This window comes from Nothobranchius furzeri, chromosome 7, assembly GCF_043380555.1.
Source record: "Nothobranchius furzeri strain GRZ-AD chromosome 7, NfurGRZ-RIMD1, whole genome shotgun sequence".
NCBI lineage: Eukaryota > Metazoa > Chordata > Actinopteri > Cyprinodontiformes > Nothobranchiidae > Nothobranchius > Nothobranchius furzeri.
In genome coordinates this window covers 58,139,675-58,154,936 of record NC_091747.1, presented here as the reverse complement: position 1 = coordinate 58,154,936, position 15,262 = coordinate 58,139,675, and the positions used below count along the sequence as shown (strand labels likewise).

General features: G+C 43.9%; 1 long non-coding RNA gene across 1 annotated transcript in view; it reads left to right on the top strand.

Moving 5' to 3' along the window:
* Positions 1-14,970, top strand: part of LOC129167075 (uncharacterized) — a 29,285-nt gene extending 14,315 nt beyond the window's left edge. Inside the window, exons 2-3 of the long non-coding RNA XR_008565908.2 lie at positions 1,687-1,790; positions 5,552-14,970. This is a non-coding gene — a long non-coding RNA (uncharacterized lncRNA). The remainder of the gene's footprint in view (positions 1-1,686; positions 1,791-5,551) is intronic.
* Positions 14,971-15,262: the final 292 nt, after the last annotated feature.

The following is a 15,262-nucleotide window of genomic DNA, read 5'->3' as shown; positions in this document are numbered from 1 at the left end:
ACAGCTCAGGCGATAAACACCAGTTTAATCAAACATCTGATAATCAGCAGTTGCCTTCACGTCCTCCTTTGTTATTAGCAGATAAATGAAATGAATACGTAATCACACAGAGTTCATATACCTGCATCGCCAAGCAATGCAAGAAGTTTTCTGCATCTACCTCCTATGGTTGAAAGCAGAATTGCAACCCTGCTGCAGCCTGCTGTAGCTAGTGCTAACAACAAGCAAACAAGGAGCTAACACCGACACAAAATAAGATACTTAACTAAAAAATTATTACAAGTCCAGTAGCAACAAAACTAGGTCACCATCAGTCTGCGGTTTTGTAGCCTTCATCTTCCTCAAACGAGTGCAGTCCACGCCGATGATCACTCTTTTAGCTCTTTGCTTCATTTCCTTTGACCCTTAGGGGCAGCAGTAGCTCAACATGTTGAGCGGGTTGTCCAGTAATCGGAAGGTTGCAGGTTCGATCCCGGCTCCAGACAGAGAATTCTGCTGTTGTGTCCTTGGGCAAGACACTTAACCCACCTTGCCTGCTGGTGGTGGTCGGAGGGACCGGTGGCGCCTGTGCTCGGCAGCCTCGCCTCTGTCAGTGCGCCCCAGGGCAGCTGTGGCTACATCGTAGCTCATCACCATCAGTGTGTGAATGTGTGTGTGAATGGATGAATGATACACTGTAGTGTAAAGCACTTTGGAGTCCTTACTCTGAGGGGCGCTAGTAGCTAGTAGCTAGTAGACCTGCACTTGTGTAGCACCGCGCTACACAAGTGCAGGTCATTTATACTTTTCATACTCATACTTTTCTTCCACCATGATGCCAACAAAAAAGTAAAAATCTTTTTCTTCTTCTCGTGCTTTAAATTGAAGGTCGGCAAACTGAAAATGCTAACTGCTAGCTTTTATATTAGCTACCGGCACAGTGGACGGCTATTGCTGTAAAACAGTATCCCGCTAGTGAACCTACTCATGCCACAAAACTGGAGTTTCTGTTCAGCAGAAGGCTACAGACCGCTGTCCAGTGTAAAGTTTATGGTTCAGGATACACCGACACCAGTTAGACAGCACTAGCTTAAAGTGTTACTAATGTTTAGTGTTGCTTTAAACACTCTGATTCCCTCTCATGTTAAAACAAAGGCTTAACTGTCTGCCACCTAAACCATAGGCTGACTGGGTGGGGTAGGAATCCTGTCTGAAGTTGTCGTGTGGGCTATGCATCAGCCGGCGCTCCGCACAATCACAGGTGCAAGATTAATTGTTCGCGGTGCACCACTTCAAACATTTCTGTCAGATGTGGCATCATGACGGTGAGTCTTTTGCAAGGCCCGTCATCGGCTGCACAAACATCTGTGCATGCACACTGCTACATGCATTCCTTAGTGGCGTTTTAAAGTATACCCTCAGATGCATGCATGACCATTCCAAATCATCAGTTTAATAATAAATAAAGAGGTTTTCTTTAGATTTAATTGTGTTTTCAAGTGTTTGAGGTAAATGTGCATCGACAAGTGACACACCCCTCTCCTCCCGACAGATACACTCATGCACGACTCCAAGCAGACTGCAGGAACACAACATTAAGCACTTTTCTCTTTGTTATCTCCAGCTTCCGCTTTGCCCTTTGGTTAAACATTCTCTCGGCATGCATGATCCCGTTTAACTTTGATTTCCTCCTTTTTTTTTTTCCAGGACGGCATCCTCGATGGTTCCAATTTCCAGCCCATTCCCCGATTTTCAGCCCCGATGACAGGCAACACAAGCTGGAGCGGCTGTGTAGCTGTGGAGGAGAGCTGGTAAGTGATGATTTTAAAATCCTGCTTAAGATAAAAAAGGAGGGGAGTCTGTGCAGAGAGGGACTCGCTCAGTAGAGAGCAGGAAGCTCGGAGATACCGGTATGAATGTTACATGGCTGCACGACACGTGTGAGTAATGGGGCTGAGCTTTAGAAAACACCTCAAAGTTCTTTATGAAATTTAGGAAATAAATTAATGCAAAGAGAAATAAAATGATTAAAAATCTATGGTATGTATTTTAGATATTGTGTTGAAATAACCTGTTAAAATAAAAAGTTACACTCCCAGTGCTTTTTAAAGGTCTGAAAATACATTTTAAATTCCTTTAAATGAAGTTTAAATTCATCGTTTGAATAGTTCTTTGCCGTTTAGCGCTTTGAGTCTTTTTACAAATACATTTAAATAAAGAAAACAATTTTACAACATAGCTGGCTCATAAAACACGTAAGCTGATGTTTAATATGTCTGTGACTGAATTGATATTTTTCTATTTGTTCCTAATGAACCCTTTTATGTCCAGTATGAAAGAGTGGCTCATTGTGGAGCTGCTGCTGGTGTGTGTAATCCTCTCTAACCTTCTCCATGAAACCATATGATTCTAAAAATCTGTGTTTGCACATTTAAAGCAGGAGCGAACCTGCGCTTTCATTCCTTTCTGTGTCTCTGCAACTCAGTCATAAAACGCAGCACCCCATTTCCATATCAGTCGGATTAGTTCCAAGACCGGGGAAGTAGGAGTAATGTAAGTAACCGTACAAATTTAAATATAGGACATCAAAAACATTGTTAGGGATTCATTTATTTTTGAAACAGCTCTGGCGCTTCTCTCTGTGAAGATGAAAATGTATCTTCTTAATTTTATTTCCACATTATTTTGAAAAATGCGCCAAACGCTACAATATTCTAGCATTTCATGAGCATCACGGGGATCCCGGAGCTCTTATGTGCTTAACGTCCTTTGTGAAACGACTTTGTCACCACCAGGAGAACGCTCGTGTGAAGAAAAACTCTGAAAGGATGTTCACACAGGCTTTACTTTGGTTTCTGCAGAACTGGAGGGGAAGAAAACGTTCCTTTCATGGGGACATCCTACAGTTGTTTCTGATCGTGCAGTGGTTTTATGCGTTAGGATGCAGCTATATTATAAACATTTTATAAATAAGCTTCCTTTATTGGGTCCCGTCACTGATACAAATTATTAGTCTGCAAAAACATCTGGCTTGAATTGGCTGTTATACTGCAAAAACTGATTTTCAAGACAGTAAAAAAAACTCTTTTTTTAAGACATTTTAGGTTATTTGTGCTCCAAAAATAAACAGAACAGCACCACTTAAAAAGAAACAGATTAATGTAACATTCAATTATTTTTATAGTTTTAAGAACTCTAGCAGAACAACTTTTCTTAACTCGTTGGCAGTTTTTAAAACAAAAACAAAATGTAATCGCATATATAAGAATATTTACTTCATGGTTTTGCCAAAAAGAGCATTTTTTTCTTTTTAGATTTAAAATAAGCCGACACGAATTAAAAAGGGCTTTTCTAACTCTCTTGGAAATCGGTTTTTTGCAGTGTAAACACGGAATAAAAATGTGTTGAAATTTAAAATGTTAGCTGCTAAATAAGCCGTCTTAAAGAGCAAGTCACCCCTTACAAGAAGCATACTTCACTCCCACTTCATGTTTGAAAAATGCAACAAATGCTGTTGCCTAGCAGACCGAGAGAGTGGAGCCGCTAACAAATACACACACTCACGACATTGTGACATCATAATGTACCAGTTTACATCATAGCATACCTCTTAGCCAATAGCGATGGCAGATTTAAATTAAATTGCACTGCAGAGTTTTTACCTGACAACGGCACAACACTGCCAGTTTCAGGCAGAAAATTTAAATTTTAACAAAAATGCACTAAAGTACAAAACTATTGACTACACGTGTCTGCAGCACGATTAGACACACATTTATATAGTTTATCAGAAAAAAATAGTTGATTTGGGGGTGACTTGCTCTTTAAATCTCATGATGTTAAATAAAATGTACTTCACAGAGAAATGATTTCCTTTAACAAAAAGAGTAAAACACTTGTAGTGTGTTGAGGACAGAAGAGACCAGGAAGTGTAAGTGTGTGTGTGTGTGTGTGTGTCAGATTATTCAGCAGTTTTCGTCTGGACCGATCAGCGCAGCCCCCCCCCCCCCCCCCCCCCCCATCTGGATGGAGGGTGAGACGGATGCCTGTCTGTGCCTCTTCAACCCTTTTTGACTTAGTCTGTCTCTGTAATTGAAAAACTAGCTTCTCTGTGTTGTCTTGGGATTTGTCCCTTTATAACGTAGCTTCAAAACAGGAAAACCAATAGTGGGAATAGACCCCAAATGTAATTAATTTTGCGGGGGCGGGCGGGCGGGGGGGTTGAGGAGCGGGGTATTATTGCAGGAGGAAGAATTCTAATCAGTTGCAGATTCCTTCCTGTTTGGTTAGCGTGACCGTGGCCAATTACCAGTGAACTCTGTGTTACAGTTTCACTTCCTGTGCTACCCAAAAAACGGACCCAGGGCCCGGCGACGCAGAGCCTACCCATACTGGGGGGGGGGGGGGGGGGGGGGGGGGGTAAATAAAGGGAAAACAAAACGCATCACAATAAGACTGCAGCAAAGTAAACAAGTGAGAGGAAGGGAAAGAACGGAGAGCTCAGCCAGGTCGGAGGTGCAGAGACATGAAGGCACTCGGGTGCTTTATCCAGCTAATATGAGACAACATGTGGTTTCACAAAGGAAATGAAAGGATTTCAGAGCCGACTTCTCATGCTGGCTGAGCCGTTCTCAGGTAAACTGCAAAGCAACAGACTGAACTCAAGTCACAAATGCAATAAAACGCAACTCGATCACAGCAGCGATCTTATCGAGAGACAGTTTGGTGACGCTGTTCTCCCGTGAATTAAATCAAAGCTGGAACAATCACTGCAGCTGAAGCACACCTGGATCCTTACAGAAGGAACGTGGTACACTAAGGAGCTATTCCTACCCTACGTGGGTTCCAATCCCAGCGCTGTAAAACGGGATTATTTCATTTGTGTTGTACGAAGACAACACTAAATGCTTTTTTCCATTTCAATAGACGCCATTCTTCAACAGGAGGCTTCAAACGTCACCCACACTCTCCATTTTGATGAACATGCAACTTCCACATTCGTGCATCTGCAAAAACAAACTCAATCAGTGCAAAGGTCAGAGATTTCCAGTTCAGATCCCAAAAGCCTGACCCGTCAAAAGTATTTTCCACGATCTGATCTCACTCCTCAGTTGTCCATCTCTAGTTTTCATCTGCAAATATGTCTATTTCCACCGTTTCCCATCTGTATGAGTTTTTAGCCCTATTACTCTCTCCGATCCTCCTGATAAATATCACTGTTTAGCTGTAGAGATATAGGAGTGCACATTGGGAGCAGGTGATTCATTCATTCTCTCTGTCTTTAGGCTCTTTTACTTGTATTATGTAATTTATTTCAGACGAAAGTCTGCCAAATTTTTATTGCAGGAAATTTTATTAAGTGCACAAAACAACACAAACGGCCCGCTTCCCTTTTTCTATACAAGACGTGAAATGTTTCTCACAGCAAGTATTAAAGACGACCATTAATGTCACTGCTGATAAATGAAATGCACACATGGAGCCACGCAGACACATAAATGCCATGAGTGATAGGATCAAATTCTGTTTCCTTGGAAAATTCAAGAGATCTGTTTTGTGTTCTTCCCAACAGATGACACGACATTTATTACCGTTTTCCCACACACTTGCAAACATCTCATGAGGCCCAGAACTGAAGCGGTTACATGTGGAGTAAACTGCTTAGAAGATGTTCAACGGATGATGCAGGAACGGGCAATATGAAAGTGAATTCCCTTGAAGCATGCTTCACACACACACACACACACACACGCACGCACACACAGAGAGTGAGGAACATGAGAAATGGGCGAGGAGCCATACTGTTCAACGTGAACTGGAGGGTCCAAGTCGCTAAACTAATCCGAGTACCTCAAGATCCCACTTTCAGCCAAGTCTTTTGCTGCAGCTGCCTGGGATCATTTCACAAACACAAGGTATTCCTGGAAGAATTGATTCTGTTAGATAGTACATTGATCACACACATCGCCTGCGGACAGAAGATGGCTTTACAAGCAATAAGATGGGAGACAATTATATTATTTTAGTGAAATAAGACAGAGTACAAGCAGCGAGTGCCAATAGCCCAGGCAGGGGGAGGGAGGGACAGGAGTCCCCCCTCCACCCCCTCTGCGCCTGCCTGAGTGTGTTTGTGCTCCATCCTCAAGTGGCACGATAATCCACTAAACTTTCCTCCGCCCGCTTCTCTCAATGCAATCAGGATGCGAAGGCTCACCAGTGATTGCGTTCATTTGTAAAAGCATCCAAGCCAAAATTGAACCCCAAGGCTGATAAACTATAAAGATGCTGATCAGATCGCGGCTAAGGAGTCCACACTTGGGGGCACAAGTGTCAGGGCTGGAGCCAAAAGAGCAATGACTCTGTATACCTCAGTCAGAGCCAGGCGAGTGGCCTGGAATACAAACAAGACGGCAGAAAACACACAGAAGAAGAAGAAACGACGACTCTATTTTACCAGCAGGAGGTATTATCTGTTCAGCAGATTAGCCATTTTTTTTAGGTGCCATTTCTTTTTTCTGGGCTGCATACACAACTGGAGTGCGCTTGTTACTGGAGCTTCTGCAAATGTATGTTCTTTAGGAGTTTTATGATGCATCAAAATAGAGACCTGAAAGAAACGGTATTACAGGGGAGCTAGATGTTTTAATCTGGCAGTGAATTATTGAATGTGACATATTGTGCACAACTCTCCTTTTGCATTCCTCTGTGCTGTCCTGTGGGTCTCTACTGCATAACAAGACAAAAACCAACCCGTCCGTTTTGTCTGTTTGATTTTATGTGCATAAAACAAGCCATTTCACAAAGGTCCCTTTTGTGATGTCACAAATGGAGAAATTAGCATAGAACTGCCTTTCACGGGCAAGAGAGAGCCAGTGCGGCTTTACTTTGAACCCCTCCCAGATATCGGAGCTTCTCGGCTTATAGCAGCCTGAGCGGGGATGGGTAGGCGTGGCCAGCTCCAGCTTGTTTTATAAAAGTGACAGAGCCCTGAAACAGCTCATTCTGGAAGGTACTGAAAATGCCTGGAAAAAATCAGCTGAAATTGCTTCATGTGAGATGGATTTAGTGCAAAGAACTCCATTGAACTATTATAACTTAATAAAATCAGTCATATGTCCCCTTCTGGTAATTTATGACTCGCAAGGTCCCGCATATTGCTCCGACTTTTGCCACCAGTGGAGATGGTGCAACTTTTTAGCTTTACCGCAGTCTCTACCTGGTAATTGTCTCCCTCTAAATTAACAGTATCATTACTTTAAACACATATCTGCCTCAGCTAAAGCACAAAAGCAGACTGACGCAGGGAAAAGAAGGAAAGAAAGAAAGTGAAGATCTGAGGTTGTTTTTTCCTTTCCCATCTCCGTGGCCCCAGTGCGTTAAATGTCAAAGAGCAGTCAGCGGGAGAGACTGATTCCAGGAGGCGATGTGAATGGGACGATTGAAGGCCTGCTTTGATTGACAGCTCTTCCTCTCCCGCTCTGCCCTGAGGGTGATTGACAATGTGGTTCATCTCACATTTTGTGACTGAGCTAATCCAGTAAATTCCTACCAGACGCGGCTCAACTCAGCAGAGACGTGCCGCTCCTTTCCCAGGTGGAGTCCTCATTTTATTTCGTCTTTCCCCAAAATAAATATGTTTTTTCCCCCTCCATCTGTGGCACTGACAACAAACTGGGGAAGAGGACAGGCGGGTGGAGGGGGTCTATAATTAAGTGTAAGTACATAATTAAGTGAGTTTAGAAAAGTGAGTTTTTCTATGAATTAAAATGTAGACTAATGACATGTGGGAATTATCCTGCTGTTGTGTTGGCGATTAACATTGTCACCGGTTACTGTCGCAATGTGCCGCCTGTCGGAGATGGGATCACCTTACTGGAACGACTGATCTCTTGCCAGGTTCAGTAATTAATTGACTCAACATTTTCTGACACACAACTGTCTCACACGGCGTCCCTCGTGCCCACAAGGTGTGCCGCTCGTCCTCTTGACCTTGCACCTGTATTTTGATGTGCGCCGGTTTCCCAGAAACTCTCTTCCGCCGTGCTGCAGCTGGCTTTTCAAAGAGGAACAAAAGCAGAGGAACAAAACTAAGAGACGCAATCTATTTACAATGTCCTCAGCTCTGTTTTAGGGTGTGGAAGCTTTTTGGACATTTTTTGTTTTTTTGACACCGGTGACACCAATTAATGGAGCTGCCCAATAAGGATAGGCGTGTGCAACATGTCTGACGCCTCCATTAATCATCATTCCTAAATGATCGCTCTGCAAGGGGATTCATTTAAGCATGATTAATTGCAGAGTGGGCCTAATCAGGCGATGAATTACCTGCCTAACCTTTTGCAGGAGGTTGTTGTTAACCTCAAGTCAAAGCAGTGGAGCTCGAGGTAGTTAACTGTGTCAAGGAAAATTAAAACACAACAATAACGAGAATATGGAAAAGCTCACATCTTAAAAGCAGCATCAAAACAACAGTGCTATAGTTATGTTTACTAACTTGTAGTTAGCCAGAGGAGCTACAGTATTTAGCAAGCTAACTTCTACTTCCTGCAACAGGAGCACCAGAGAGTTAATTAATTTATTTTTTTGCACAGAGAACAACTCACAAGGCATTCACACATTCTCGTCGTCTTCCTCCGCTTATCCGGGTCCGGGTCGCGGGGACAGCATCTCAACTAGGGAGCTCCAGACCGTCCTCTCCCCGGCCACCTCCACCAGCTCCTCCGGCAGGACCCCAAGGCGTTCCCGGACCAGATTGGAGATGTAACCTCTCCAACGTGTCCTGGGTCGACCCGGGGGCCTCCTGCCGGCAGGACATGCCCGAAACACCTCCCCAGGGAGGCGTCCAGGAGGCATCCTGACCAGATGCCCAATCAACTGACCCCTTTCGATCCGGAGGAGCAGCGGTTCTACTCAGAGTCCTCCCCGAATGTCCGAGCTCCTCACCCTATCTCTAAGGCTGAGCCCGGCCACCCTACGGAGGAAACTCATTTCGGCCGCTTGTATCCGCGACCTCGTTCTTTCGGTCATTACCCAAAGCTCATGACCATAGGTGAGGATTGAGACGTAGATCGACCGGTAAATCGAGAGCCTGGCTTTCTGGCTCAGCTCCCTCTTCCCCACGACAGATCGGCTCAGCGTCCGCATCACTGCAGACGCCGAACCAATCCGCCTGTCGATCTCCCGATCCCTCCTACCCTCACTCGTGAACAAGACCCCGAGATACTTAAACTCCTCCACTTGAGGTAGGACCTCTCTCCCGACCCGGAGTTGGCAAGCCACCCTTTTCCGGTCGAGAACCATGGTCTCAGATTTGGAGGTGCTGATCCTCATCCCAGCCGCTTCACACTCGGCTGCGAACCTACCCAGCAAGAGCTGAAGGTCAGAGCTGGATGAAGCTAGGAGGACCACATCATCCGCAAAAAGCAGAGACGAGATTCTCCTGCCACCAAACTCGACACACTCCACACCACGGCTGCGCCTAGAAATTCTGTCCATAAAGGTATGAACAGAACCGGAACTGTTGAGAAAACAATCGAATATGAGTTTTAAACCTTCTTTCTTCTTGGCTGTATTCTGACTAGCCATTAGCGTATCAATCCTGTTGGAATCACTTTCCCCCCATGTAAAGGATGTTCAGAGAGCTAACTAAAATATATAATATAGTATTTATAATGTTCACACATAAACACACCAAACTTGGCCTAGAATCTGGACCGTCATTTTCCGAAGCAAAATAATTAAGCTTTTTATTTTGTTCAAGAAACGCTCGAATGGAGCCTCCACAGCCCAAGCCAGTCATGTGGCTGGGCAATCACAGCACGTTTATTTAGAAAAAACATGTATTTTAGTCCTCGTCCCTGCTTCTTGCAAGATGCATGGCAGATTTCCCTGTTGGCGGACATCCGTAGCAGTCCAATCACAGCGCTCAGTTGATTTGGTGGGCCAATCAGCGCTCTATCAATCGGGTAGGCGGGATTCTAGAATGACTCCGTGAAGCTACGATGGCAACTGCTCTGCAGCGGTCCAATCTCGGCGCTCTAGGGATTTGGCGGGCCGATCGGCACTCTGTTGGTGGGCGGGATGTTACTGAAAAAACAAAGATGGCGAAGGCTTGTTTGACACGGCTTTGGAATCATCTTTGGACCGTTTTAGACTTGGGCTTCTGTTTGCATCTTCGTTGACAGAGTTTGGCAGACTGCCTTGTTGGACTGAAATTTGTAGCGGTGAGCACATCACGTTGTTATCCAATAGCATGCGGAGACCGTTTTAAAGACGACCGTAGATCCCGCCCCACGGCTAAGAGCTGTCAGTGGTCCGTGGTCAGACTATTCTTGCTAGGCCACACAAACCTGGCTTAAAAGTCCCTTTAATACAGCAGGTGACACGATTTGAAGAGATGTTTTATTTTAATAAATCCTAACAGCCCTGGCTTTGTTCATTACACATCTATACAAAACAGTCTTCACAGCCCACAAGCTCCTTTCATGTGTTGATCAGTGAAAGTTTAGAAACTGGAGATAAAGCTTAAAAATGTTTATCGTTTTTGCAATGTTGATGTTTTAGGCATTTACAAGGAGAATGCCATCAATAATTCCCCGCTGTCACACCTTTGGCTCGGCTGGTGCGATCATGAAGAGCCCAGGAGACAATAATTCCTCAGTGTGTGCAGATCAGGTGTTTACTTTATAAGTATGATGAAAGCCTCGCCAACCAGTTACGACAACACTAAAGTGAGCCGATAGTGAGATGAACCGAGAGTGACTCGTACAAGCATCGAGCCTGCACGGAGCATTGCACTTGCTAAATGGTATGCTTTTGGAGTCGGAGAATCCGATAAGGGGAGAGGGGAAACTCGTCGGGGCTGTCTCCAAGTGTTGCATTAGCAGGTCACCGTCGATGCCCAGACAAATGCGTTCTCTCACATTGTGTATTTGTTTAATATTTATGACACTCCTCTAAAAAAAAGAGGAGGCTACTTGGAAAAAGAATAAACAATGCATTAAAACCTAACCCCTGATTTGACACATGCTTCAGAGCCAACACTCATTAGAGGCAAATATTTTGTTCACACACACAAATGAGCTCTTATAATTGCACGACTTTATGCACAATTCAAATTCAAATCATCCCTTCTTGACACAGCCAATACATCTGTCACGCAGCTCCTCTTTTTGTTGAATAATTAAAAAAAGAAATAGAGAAACATACTAATGAGAGAACCTTACTTGAGGGCTTTGCCGCTCCACTGACTATCATATTAATGTATTCCTGTGTGAATTAAACGCATCATCTAACGCCTAAGTTCCCTCTGTGTTTTCCTCCGAAGACGAGGCCCGGACACCGGCGTCTACCTTGCCCTCTAAAAAAAATTAAGGGCATTTGTCATTATTGTACCACTTGTGATTACGTGTTAATAGCCATGCACTAAGGGGCTTTTCCTTTGAAACTGACTAACTCTGAGAAGTTTTATGAGAGTGACTTTGCTCGACTCGGCGATGAAGCTTTTAACTAGGGCTGTACTCTTTATGCTAAATTAATTTGAGGTGCTATCATTGTGTGCAATGTCGATACGGCAAATGTTTCCGATGAATTGCTAAAAGACGATTGTCAAAAGTATAAATTTGACTTTTACGCGGACCACCACTTAGGCAGGAACTACATGATCATCTTGAGGCTCGTTTCCACCATCAGAACATCCGGGTAATTTATCGGACCTTCGCTACGTGTGTCTCCAGTAGAAAATGAATGCAAATAACCACCATAGTTTTATTGTGATATTACTAAAGTCATTTACATAACAGCACACATAATAGCTTTAGTTTTAGTCACAATTTGTCATCCAATTTGTTTTATTTCAATTCAATTCAAAGATACTTTATTAATCCCAGAAAGAAATTAGAGTTTCAGTATACACAATTCTGAGATCAGACATACATACATATAGACACATGACAAGAATTGGTGACTGTGGTCATTTGCAACCCAAGTCGTGCTACCTTAATAGAGATCAGAGGGGTTTATACATGAGGATTGGTTCAGGTGGAGGAAAAAAACACACTTCAGAGTTACCCTCCACAGAGAGGGCAGCTTTGCTATGCTAGGTGTGGAGGTGGGGTTGGGGACTTTCCTCACATCAGTGCATGCAGCCACGATAAGCAGCGCTCGTCACCTCCGTTTGGACAGGGGAGGGAGGTAGTTGAGTTTAGAGAGCACAATGACTCCTGGAATGATTCCACGGCCTTCACCGGTCGCAGTCCCGCCCAGGCTGGGGTAGGGAGACAGAGTTGCCATGGCAACGGCTGCATTCCACATTTCTTCTGAGGTGGCGTAATCTCCAGCCTCACAGGCTCAAGGGCACCAGATTCAGATAAGAACTTGTTTTGGGGCCAGACAGAGATAATTTCCTCTCTGTCTTAAAGTTCTGTTGATCTCCAAGCTCTCTAGATCCGATAATGGAGTAAATTAATCTATCCCAATCTGTGCTGATACGTTAACTTTCTCCTTGATCGAATCCACCTTCTGTGCCAGAGTCTGAATCTCAGCCAAAGTTACAAGCTTACGACTCATCTCAACAATTATATGAGTTTGTGCGTTCACAACGTGGTGTAATCCATCCCTGAGCTCCGGGATTGAGCCAATATTCCTCGACAGCTCGTTAAATTTCCGGTAAGCCAGATTACTACTCAGGCCAAAAAGCACGAAACCTGACACCAACACCACGAATATCCAGCCGTCTTCAGAATCCTCTACAGACAGCTGAGAGAGGCAGATCAGGTTCCACTGTTTCCAGGAGTCCATGATATGCCCAGCTGGCTCTGTCCCAGAGGGGCATCCGGGAGCCCCTTCTCCCGTTCTCATCGTTGAAAAAATCTTGTCAATCGCATTGAGAGACCAACTGACCAGGTCCATTTTTAATACTTTCCAGTTTCCAGAAAAAATGCAGAAGCGCCGTACACCCAAAGACAGACAAAGACCCTTGGGGTAAAATAGGGAGGAGAGGAGGAAAAAAAGCGTCTGAACTCTCCAAGAGCCGGAATCTGATTTGTAGTCTTATTTTAGTCGACTATAATATAAAGCAATTAATGTCAAATAAAATATATGTAAATTTCCTTTGATGCAATCATAATCATCTGTAACTGAACTACACCTGCATGTAAACTGTAGAGAATTATGAAACAATTGCATTTCACATTTTGGGTCAATGAAAGTCTATTTCTCATTGTTTTGACGACGGTAATTAATGGAAAATACCACAATGCACACTGGCAGTTTGAAATTGTGCCTGTCAATATTAATAAAGTGAACAAACGAGTATAATGTGCAGTAACATTTGCCCCAGATGCCTGGCTCTGTGAATTTGGTTCGGCAACAGCGGAGCTCCAGCAGCAGCAATCCACTCCTGACTTCTCCCCCGCTAGCTGCTACCACCGTGAAACTTTGAAAACCAGGGGAAACCCCGGATGTGTACTCACCAAGCAAATATGGCAGCACTCAGCCTAGCTGTTAGCTCATCAGTCTTGTTGGACGTAAACTCAGTTTCTCTAAGTTGAGGCCGTTCATTAAACTCAGATGTAAATAATTCTTAAGTTTTACACAGACACAGATTCAGAATGGCCAAAAGTCTCTTCAAGTGTCGATTATTGTCTTTGTCTGGTTGTGTAAATACTCGACGTGTTCAAAGGAATCTTAACTAAGATCCAGACAAACTAATAACACTCCATTTCTTTTTCCGCCTGAAGCTCTACTATTATCATCTTTTCTTAACCTTTCTGCACTTATTTAAACCCGTTTGTTCCTCCTTTTCTCACATCCCTTCATCTCATCCTCCTTTCTCTTCACAAATTGACAGGTTAGCAGAGTGCCTTTCTCAGAGTGCCGGTGACAGCTTGAATGGCCTCATTAAGGCAAATTGGAAATGGGTTATTTTAAAGAGCCCTTTGTAGCGAGCAAACGTGTCTGCTCATGCTCCAAATGCTGCCATGTCCAGGGTTGAGAACGAATGATGGATTTAAGAAGCGTCAAGTTCAAACTTCGAACTTTTCAGGCCTTAACTCAACTTGATTGAAGAAAAACGTGGAAAACGACTGTTTCTTAGTGTTTTAGTGAACCAGACAAAGGCAGGGAGAGTACAAAGCAGCAACACATACATTTAACGTTGGTCTGAAATAATAGTTTTAATATTTTGAATAGATTTGCCCAAAGCCGATAGAGAGCAAAGCAGGCGATATGTGATTGATCACGTCCCACAGGGGCGACAGCCTGCATGCCCGTTTATACACAACAAATGGGGCCGGCCACACTAAACTAAGCTCACACAACCTATGCAGATAGCTCAGGCTTTCATTTATGCTAAACCTGGCTGATAAACGATTTGCCTAGCAGCACTTCCGTCCATATTTTATCACAGCAGACAATGCTCGGTGGCGTTGCCAGACTCGGTGTATATCCAGCGTTCAGGCAAAAAAAGCGTTGCCTCAACCTCTCAGCAGCTTGGCTCCTATAATTAACTTCTACAGAACTGATGGAGCTGCGGTCCGAGGCAGCGGGAACGCGGTAAACCTGAACAAAAGTGGAGGAATAATGACGCAGGTCTTGGGTCGGTCGCATTTCCACCTCTGTAAGACCAACCCCGTCGTGCAGCAAGCTCCCGTGGAAAGGCACACATGGCTGAAAGGATTGATGAACTTTTACACTCAAAGCTCAGCGGCTGCTAAACACTTCAAAAACCTTTAAGCTGCGGCGCGCCTGCACTTTGAATACGGCGATGGTGCCAACAAATGTGAGCAGGGTAGAGCATTAACATACATATCCAGAGGCAAGACTCCGTTAAATCTGGAGCCTCAGCCACATTTTCTGTTTTCCATTTTTAGAGCTTTTAGATTCGGATGTGTCAGATAAAGTAAACAGATGTTCTCGTCAAACCTTCTTAGTTTTTATATGTATTTTTTCCACAAAGTTTCCTGTTTTTGGTTAAATTATTTCACTGGTGCAAAACATAAAATACTGTCAAGTAAAGATGACGTAGAAAATGCCAAAAATGAATTACTTTAGGTATTTCAAAGAGGCGGAACGTGCATAGGCTCCAGCTGACGGTGATTGGACGGATCCTCCACGTGCTTTTTGTTAAGAGGCATCATTAATAGCCGGCATGACCTCTGACCATCTCTTTAAACCATTAGCTGTTCCACTTATGGTTCCCATTAACCCTAAAGACGTGTTATTCTGAGGAAGTTGAGATGCTTGCTTAATGTTTTGTATCTGATTCACTAACAGAAGGTAAAAA